The sequence below is a fragment of the Excalfactoria chinensis genome, chromosome Z (genome assembly GCF_039878825.1).
Source record: "Excalfactoria chinensis isolate bCotChi1 chromosome Z, bCotChi1.hap2, whole genome shotgun sequence".
Lineage (NCBI taxonomy): Eukaryota > Metazoa > Chordata > Aves > Galliformes > Phasianidae > Excalfactoria > Excalfactoria chinensis.
Window position 1 is genome coordinate 36,440,238 of NC_092857.1, and position 9,747 is coordinate 36,449,984.

Genomic DNA, 9,747 nt, shown 5'->3' on the forward strand with positions numbered 1-9,747 from the left:
CTGCTCCAGCACCTCAATGTCCTTTCTGTATTGAGGTGCCCAAAACTGAGCACAGTACCCTAGGTGGGGCCTCAACAGCGCCAAGTACGGGGGCAGGATGACTTCCCTAGTCCTGCTCACCACACCATTCCTGATACAAGCCAGGATGCCATTGGCCCTCTTGGCCACCTGGGCACACTGCTGGCTCATGTTCAGCCAACTGTCCATCAGCACACCAAGGTCCCTTTGCAACAGGCAGCTTTCCAGCCACACCTCCCCAAGCCTGTAGGGTTGCCTGGGGTTGTTGTGACCAAATTGCAGGACCCGACACTTGGCCCTACTGAAACTTGTACAGTTTACCTTGGCCCATCAATCCAGCCTATCCAGGTCCTTCTGTAGTGCCTTTCTCCCCACTGGGAGATCAACACTCCTTCCCAACTTGGTGTCATCTGCAAACCTAGTGAGGGTGCACTCAATCTCCTCATCAACATAATTAATAAAGATGTTAAATAAGAGTGACCACAGTACCATGCCCTAGGGGACACCACTGGTGACTGGCTGCCAACTGGATTTAACTTCACTGACCACAACACTTTGGTCCTGGTCATCCAACCAGTGTTTCACCCAGTGAAGCATATGCCCATCCAAACTGTGGGCAACAGCTTCTCCATGAGGGTGTTTGTGGGAGACAGTGTCAAAGGCTTTACTGAAGTCCAGGCAGACACACTGACAGCCTTACCTTCATCCAGTAAGCTGGTCACCTTGTCATGGAACTAAATCAGGTTTATCAAACAGGATCCACCATTAAAAAACCCAACCTGCAGCCAGTTCTATGCTATTTGGTCCCATCCACCTCCTCTTTATCTTTCACAGGTCTCTTGTTTTCCCTCTGTACAACATAAACCTATGTATGGACTATATATGAGCCTGATCCCCTGGTTGACCTTTAACTGGTCCATGATGGCTCCTGAGATTATCCATTCCATAACCTTCCCTAGCTCTGAGGAGAGACTGATAGGTCTGTAGCTATCAGGATCATCTTTCTGGCCCCTGGTGAAGATGGGTGTCACGTCTGCCAGTATCCAGTCCACTGGGACATCCCCAGTTAGCCAGGACTGTCTAAGGATGATAGAGAGTGGATTGGCAGCCACATCTGCCAGTGCCCTCAGTACTCTAGGGTGCAATCCGTCCAGCAACATGGACTTGTGAGTGTCCAGCTTTTGGAACAGGTCCAAAACCATCTCATCATAGATCATATGGGGCTCATTCTGTTCCCCATCCCTATCTGCCAGCACAAGGGGCTGTGTGCCCAGTCTTACTATTAAAGACTGAGGTAAAGAAGGCATTAAGTACCACAGCTTTATCCTGATCCTTGGTCACTGTTTTGCCCTCTGCATCCAACAAGGGGCGGAGATTCTCCCTAGCCCTCTTTTTACTGTTGTTGTATTTATAGAAATATTTATTGTTGTCTTTCACCTTAGTGGCCAAGTTCCATTCTAGCTGGACTTTGGCTTTTCTAACTTTCTCTCTGCACAGCTTCACTACTTACTTGCAGTCACCTTAAGTTTCTTGCTCACTCTTCCAAAGACCATAAACTTCCAGAGCATGATTATCATGCTCTGACCGATATGGAGACAGAAAATAATTTTTCCTGCACTTTTGCCAGTCAGTAGCTGCGAAGATTTACTAGAGAAAGAATAATGCTGCATATTCTACAGTTAATTCACATGTCCATCATTATTTTCTATTTTACCTCAGGCCTTCTTCGGCTTACTGCTAATACTGTTCTTACAACCTTAGTGTAGTTCATTCGATGAGTGTGATGCAGAGTAGTAGAGAAGGAAATGCTGAGCAATACCAGTCATTAAGGACAAATTCCACTTTGATTTATTCTTAAAAGCATGTGAGTTGGTATTTTGTTGTTTTTGTTTGTTTGTTTGTTTTTTACTAATCATTAGAATTCTCACTAGGCACTGCTTCATCTTAGACTCCTATCCAGATCTTCCCACATTAATACAAAAACTTGCATTTTGTCTTTTCTGCTCTGTCTGGCTTTCTGCTTTGGCATTCAGCCAAAAGGTCTTAGCGTGATCTGCTTCCCTTCCTTGACATTTCCCACCATAAGGAGAATTTATAACAGTTATGTATCTTTCAGGATATCCACAGAACTCAATCACTCATCCAATATTCTTTCCAACTTCGTTAAGACAGTGCTTTATAACACTTAGTGATCTGGGTCCTGTTTGGTGAGACATTTCAAAATGGTGAGGTGTTCAAAAGACATTTATTTGGCCTTTTAACCAAATTCCTCAGGTCTATAATGCCTACTCTAGCTCACTGGTGGCATACAAATGATCGCATGAGGATGAGTGAATTTAAAATATTTATTTTTACCTGTTGTTGTCTTGTCAAAAAGTTTTCAAAATGGTGATTAGTGAAACACAGTTAACATTGTCAGCACTGACAATGGTGTTTAAAAAGACTTAGATAATCATTAACTGAAGTTTAGTTCTTCAGAAAAGTTAGTTATTCACAGCTTTTATTAATACCAGTTGTGCAGTACAAATGCAACCAGGGACCTCAGGTTGGCTTATGAATCGCAGTCATATACAGAATCCCTATCTATCTTATCTGCCTTCTCCACAGTCAAAAGAAACATAAAAGGAAAATACTCCTTTTTTTTGTTGTTGCTTTTGTTTTTGTTTGTTGATGTTGTCATTTATTTATTTTGCTTTTATTTGTTTGAAGCATGTAAAGTATTTGTAAATCGATAGGTTTTGCATTTCTTACATACAGGGTTATCTCAGATTGTACTGGTATATAAAAGGCAAGAATTCAAGCTAGAACAGGGAAATACAACTTGCTACAGTAGTTTAATGAGTTAGATATTTGCTGAACTACAAGATATTACTCCTACAGTACTTAAAAAGTACTTTTCTGGTTGGCCCTCTAGCAATTAACTTTCTGATGCAGGTGGTCGAGGAACTGACACGGGGTGGGGTGCTGCTGGACCTTATTCTCACCAACAAGGAAGGACTCATTAAGGAAGTAAAAGTCAGGGGCAGCTTGGGTTGTAGTGACCATGAGATGGTGGAGTTCGAGATCCTGAGTGGAGGAAGCAAAGCAAGAAGTATGATTGCTACCCTGGACTTTAGGAGAGCCAACTTTGATCTCCTCCAGGACCTGCTTGGGGCTATCCCGTGGGCCAGGGTGCTAGAAGGCAAGAAAGCCTGTGAGAGCAGGTGTCATGGTTTTGCAATTTTGTATTTTGCTATCAGTATTCCACATCATAACATCATGTTAAGCATAGATAATTTTGACAAATCTGCTGCTCACAAAAGAAGACTGAATGTCCCAGGGAACACCACGGTCAGTCATATGACAAGGACTCTATATAATTTCACTTCAGTGCTGGACTCGCTCTCTTGGATCCTGCCAGCCAGGGGGGAGCCATGTGGGAGCGTTCCAGCCGTTTCACCTAGAGTTACAGTAGGCCTCTCGGTTTCGGGACTCACTCTCTCTTATTTTACTTGATTTGTTAGCCTTAATTCCAATTATATTGTATTATATTGTGTTATTCTGTATTCCGATATAGTATTTGGTAAATAAGTGTGCCTCCTTAGATTGTTGCCGCTGTATTTATTTCCTTTTTCCCTGTTTTCTTTTCCTTCTGGGCCAGTGGCCTGCAGGCCGACTGCCCCCTTGTCATGGGTGCAGGTAGATTTTAGGGTAACCTATGACAGCTGGTTAGCTTTTAAACGGCTCTTCTTCCAAGCTCAGGATCGGTGTGTCCCTGTGACTAAGAAATTGGGAAAAGGTGCCAGGAAACCTGCGTGGATGAGCAAGGAGCTCATGTGCAAGCTCCGTGGAAAGAAGAAAGTACACAACATGTGGAAAAAGGGTCTGACCACTTGGGAACAATATAAGAATGTAGTTAGGGACTGCAGAGATGCGACCAGGAAGGCTAAAGCCCACCTGGAGTTGAATCTAGCCAAGGAGATAAAGGATAATAAAAAAGGCTTTTTTAAGTATGCTAACAGCAAAAGGAAGGCTAGGGAAAATGTGGGCCCCATACTAAGTGAGGGGGGCGTTCTGGTAACAAGGGATGCTGAGAAGGCGGAAATACTGAATGCCTTCTTTGCTTCTGTCTTTAGTGAAAGGGCTCTCCCTCAGGAATCCCAGACCCTGGAGGTTGATGAGAGAGTCTGGGGAATGGGAGATTTCCCTTTAGTCACAGAAGAGGTGGTCTGTAGGTGGTCTGTGAGTGCTTAGGAAACATTAAGGTCCATAAATCCATGGGACCTGATGGGGTGCATCCATGGGTGTTGAGAGAGCTGGCGGAGGACATTGCTGAGCCGCTCTCTGTAATCTTTCAGAAGTCTTGGAGAACTGGGGAGGTGCCTGAAGACTGGAGGATGGCCAATGTCACTCCGGTCTTCAAAAAGGGCAAGATGGAAGACCCAGGTAATTACAGGCCAGTCAGCCTCACCTCTGTCCCAGGGAAAGTGATGGAACAGCTTGTGCTGGATGCAATCTCCAGACAACTGGGAGAAAAGGAGGTTATCAGGAGTACTCAGCATGGGTTCACCAAGGGGAGGTCATGCTCAACCAACCTGGTGGCCTTTTATGAAGATGTCACTAGCTGGGTGGACGGGGGAGAGCAGTAGATGTAGTCAACCTTGATTTCAGTAAGGCTTTTGATACTGTCCCCCATGACATCCTTATAACAAAGCTGAGGAAGTATGGGATAGATGAGTGGACGGTGAAGTGGATCGAGAATTGGCTGACTGGCAGAGTGCAGAGGGTTGTCGTAGGCGGTGCAGTGTCCGGCTGGAGGCCTGTAACTAGCAGTGTCCCCCAGGGGTCTGTGCTGGGTCCCGTCTTGTTCAACATTTTCATCAACGACCCTGATGAGGGGACAATGACCACCCTCAGCAACTTTGCTGATGATATGAAGTTGGGAGGATTGGCTGACACACCTGAAGGCTGTGCGGCCATTCAGCAAGACCTGGACAGGCTGGAGAGCTGGGCAGTAAGAAACCGGATGAGGTTTAACAAAAGCAAGTGTAGAGTCTTGCACCTAGGAAGAAATAATTGCATGCACCAGTACAGGCTGGGGGAAGATCTGCTGGAGAGGAGCTCTTCTGAGAGGGACCTGGGCGTCCTGGTGGACAACAGGTTGGCCATGAGCCAGCAGTGTGCCCTTGTAGCCAAAAAGGCCAGTGGCATACTGGGGTGCATTAAAAAGAGCGTGGCCAGCAGGTTGAGGGAGGTGATCCTCCCCCTCTACTCTGCCCTGGTGAGGCCTCATCTGGAATACTGTGTCCAGTTCTGGGCTCCCCAGTACAGAAAAGACAGGGATCTCTTGGGAAGAGTCCAGTGGAGGGCCACAAAGATGGTGAAGGGCCTGGAGCATCTCCCCTACGAGGAGAGACTTAGGGAACTGGGTCTGTTTAGCCTTGAGAAAAGAAGGCAGAGAGGGGACTTGATCCAGGTTTATAAATACCTGAAGAGTGGGAGCCATAGTGGCGAGGCTGGTCTGTTTTCAGTAGTGCGTGGGGACAGGACTAGGGGAAATGGGCTGAAACTTCAGCATAGGAAGTTCCGCACGAATGTGCACAAGAACTTCTTTACAGTGAGGGTGACGGAGCACTGGAACAGGCTGCCCAGGGATGTGGTGGATTCTCCTTCTCTGGAGATATTCAAGACCTGCCTGGACGCCTACCTGTGTGACCTGGTGCATAGCTTGTATGTGCTATGCTTCATACTCACTTCCATGTCAAATGCCATTTGTCAGACTGCTCCTCTGTTGCCACCTGCCACGCAGCTACAAAATGTAACAGTATATTGGTGGGAAGGTGCACAGCTAGCTCCTTGTTGACTAGACAGCGCCAGAAACAGAGGAAACCTTATTAGCAATAGGCAGGACACTGGTGTTTTACCAGTAGGTTTGGCTGTGAATCGAAAACATAGCACATACAAGCTACTAAGAGAAAAATGAGTTCTATTCCAGCCAGAACCTATACACAAAGGCACCAATAACAAAACTAGGCATAAGCATATATGTAAAGAAGAACAACATTATGTTTCCTGATCTTTTTGCATATTACTTTGCCTGGGTTCTCTTGTGCTGAATTGTTTTTCACAGTTGTATGTAAATCAATACTGCATTCTGTATGTATTACTTCCTTTCTCTTTTAAAGTAGAATTTCTCATTGGGCATATCTGAAACCGAGGAATATCAGTCATCTTAAGAAATATCCCTAAATCATTCAAGATTTTTCCAAAAATACAGGCTACCTGACATTCCTTGTGTGCAATTTTTCATCTTTATCTTGCAGATAATTTTTTCAGAAGACTTCCTTTTTACATTCTCACTTCTGTATAAGTACAGACATTCATATTAATATGATGTTTATCAAAATGAAAGTCAAAATGTATCCACAGTTATATTGGAAGGTGCAGGAGTTTCAAATGGCGCAATATGTGCAGTACATAGCTCTGCAGTTTAGCACTAGTCTTTGAGAAAGTTTTTTCACTTGGAAAAGTGAGTTTCACTCTTTTGGTGGATAACCTTTTAAGCCCTCTTGCAACCCAAGTCATTCTATGACTTTATTACTCTGACATGTCATCAATAAAGAGCTGTTGATGACTTTAATTTCTATATATAGTTTTCAATGTACCGTTGGCAGGTTTTAGTAGCTTGTCATTACAGACCTACACAAAATGTATTTTGTGCCTCAGAAAGAAATACACTGAAATAAATTAATTATGCCATATATTAGCATATGTATCTACACCGTATTATACTAACTAAGCTGTAAGTTATACAGAAAATACTTCCTAAATAGGAAAATCTCTGAGAATTTTTCACTATCCAGTGTACCAAAAAATGGCAGTTGTCATCTGGTGTGATTTGAAAACAGTGATTACTTTCAGCAGGTGTGGAATAGGACCCATGGCTAACCTATCTCACTTAGACCACATATGAAAGTTACAGAAGAATTAACATTAATTGACTTGTTTGTCTTTGTTGTAACTATTCAGTGTTGATGTATTTTTGGGCCTTTGCACTTATGTTTTTATTCTGGGTACCTATCTTTCAAGGGATATTGCGCATAGTTTTCATGTATACTTTTTTACAAATGTGTAACAATTTATTAACACTCATTCTCATTTTGTGACACTCATTCTCATTTTGTGTTTCTAAATGCACATAACATTACACCTCGAACTGCAGACTCTTTGCTGTTACGAAGCAATCAACAAGGGCTTAATTTAGAATATGTGTGAACCTGTTGCAAGGCTTCACTGAAAGACTGTGCATGAATCAAAACACTGCAGCCTGCTAGGCTCAGAATGACTTTGTGACACAGGTGTGCTATTTTCCACATTTTGCAGATTAGGAAGCGAAGGAGACAAAGAAGGAAGATGACTTGTTCAAGATCACGTGAGATGTGACCTTCCCTGGGTAGATCACTGAGTTGCTTCAAGTCTTTGGGGTCCTCCAGCACTAGCTAGTGACAAAAGCTACAAAATAAAAGCACTAGTTACAATACAATACCCATGTTTATAGATGTTATTATTATTTTAGTTTCACCTGCTGAGGACGTCCTCTACTGATGTTGCAGAGGGGCTGTGTTAAAATCAGATAGCTCAAAAGCAACTTATTGAATAACTAGAGGGAAATTGTTGCTGTGTTCAGAATTATTTTAGAAATGGGATATTTTTGTATTTCCACAAATACAACCTTCTTCTTTATACAGGCGCTAATGTAGTAACCACATGCATATCCACCCCAGCCATTCCCTCAGATCTAGCCTTCAGGAAGTTCAAATCCAAATAGTTTTCAAGTCCAAGCTGCCACTTTGATTTCATCACATCAAACCCTTGTTGAGATCAAACCTTTGAAATGAGAAAAGATTTTTAATCCAGTTACCCCAGATGGGGTACAACTCTACAGGTCCTGAGAGCTGCAGGATTAGGAATTCTCAACCTCCCCTCACCCACTCACCCACCCATCCACACACACACACGCATGCAGGCACAAACACACTGCTTAGTTTTGCACGCTTTGCTCACAGAAAGTACTCCAAACAAGGCAGTATGTAAGAGCAGATAAGTAGTGCCTTTATGCCTTCCTTTTGCTGATCTAACAGATAATCCACACCTACCACACAGCTAAGTCTGACCTTATTTTATTATTCAGCTAAAAGATTTTGAGAAATGAGTGAAAATCAATGTAACTGTAAATGGTGCAATTTACTTCTTAGCTGTATGTCACGGAGTTATCTAGATCTGTAGAATTATCTGGAATGGAAGGTGAACTTTCTATTTCAAAATATCTTTGCTTTACTTTTGTAATGCCATGCCTATTCTTAGAATCAGTTGTCAGAAAATTCTCTTTCTAGGATAAATGCTAAAAGACCATGGATAATTCTGCATATGTGAAAGCTGGAATTAACAATTCCACTATCACATTTACAGTTTGCAGCAATTTTCATCTTGTATGCTTTCTGATTCAGATTACTTAGTTGGGGGATTTGTAGCAACAAACTCTGTTTTACAACAATCAAGCTGGATAATCCTGTCTTAAAATGGCAATAACTGCTGTGCATTATAGACGTTTAGTAATACTTTATATTCTGGTAATTTTGCTGACATCATACTCAAACTATATCCAAAAAGTATGTATGTACTGCTACTAAGTGGGGCGGTATGTTGCTCTGTGACCCATGAAATGGGATCAAGAAATTAGTCATGAGAAGAAAGGCAGAATATGATGGGTAAAAGCATTAGTGAGAAAACATAAAGCCATGTTTAGTTTGTGACAATTACAGCTGGCATTTTTCTAAGGTATCAATGTGTGTGTGTCTATGTTTGAGTGACTGTGGATGTGCAGGTATGCAGGAAGGACTTGGTTTGTGCATATTCACTTTCTTTTTTCTTTCTTATTCTTTTTTTCCCTCTTTATTTTGCTGGTTTCTGTCTTGGTATTTTGAAGATGAGTGGTCAAAGGAAGTAACTGTTCAGATCCTCACAAATTCTGTGTGATTTAATATAATTTCCATTTCATAAACAGTGGCACAAAGACGGAGGAATAAAGAAAACTTCACAATAAACAAAGTTGAAAAGAAATGCCTTATTTTTCCAATGGAATAACAATGAAGGAAACAAATGCCTTTAAATATGAAGATGAAATAAAGAAGTATCTACAAACCTCAGGTCCATTAGAGGACTTTTTCCCTCCTTTTTGTTGTTGTTGTTGGTGGTGGTGGTGGTGTGTGTGTGTGTGTGTGTGTGTGTGTGTGTGAATGAAAGTAAAGCAGTTAAGCTTTCATCACAATGAGCAGCAGCCCAGAAGTAGACAGACAGCCTCCTCTGTGTGGGGAAGATTTATAGGGACCCCTCCCGGGCCCTTTGCAAGTCTAATCCATGGGCTACCCTGACCAAGGCTAGGAGTTGTTGCTCTAAAAAGGGAGTAAGGGAAGGTTTGTCTTTTTCTTCTCTTTCTTATTTTTTTATTTTTTTTTCTTTCTTTCTTTCTTCTTCTTCTTTTTTAAAAACACCGTTTGTCATTAGAATACAGGCCCCCAAATAACAAATGAGAGAAAGTATTTCTCCCATCTCCCTAGTGTGGTCCAGTGTATTTGGGGGCAGGGGCCTGCCTAATTTCACCGAGAAGAAATGATCAGATATAACATTGGTTGCAGCATCACTGAGAAACAGGGAGAGAAGCTTCCAGTCAAAGTGTGAGTTGTTTTGGTA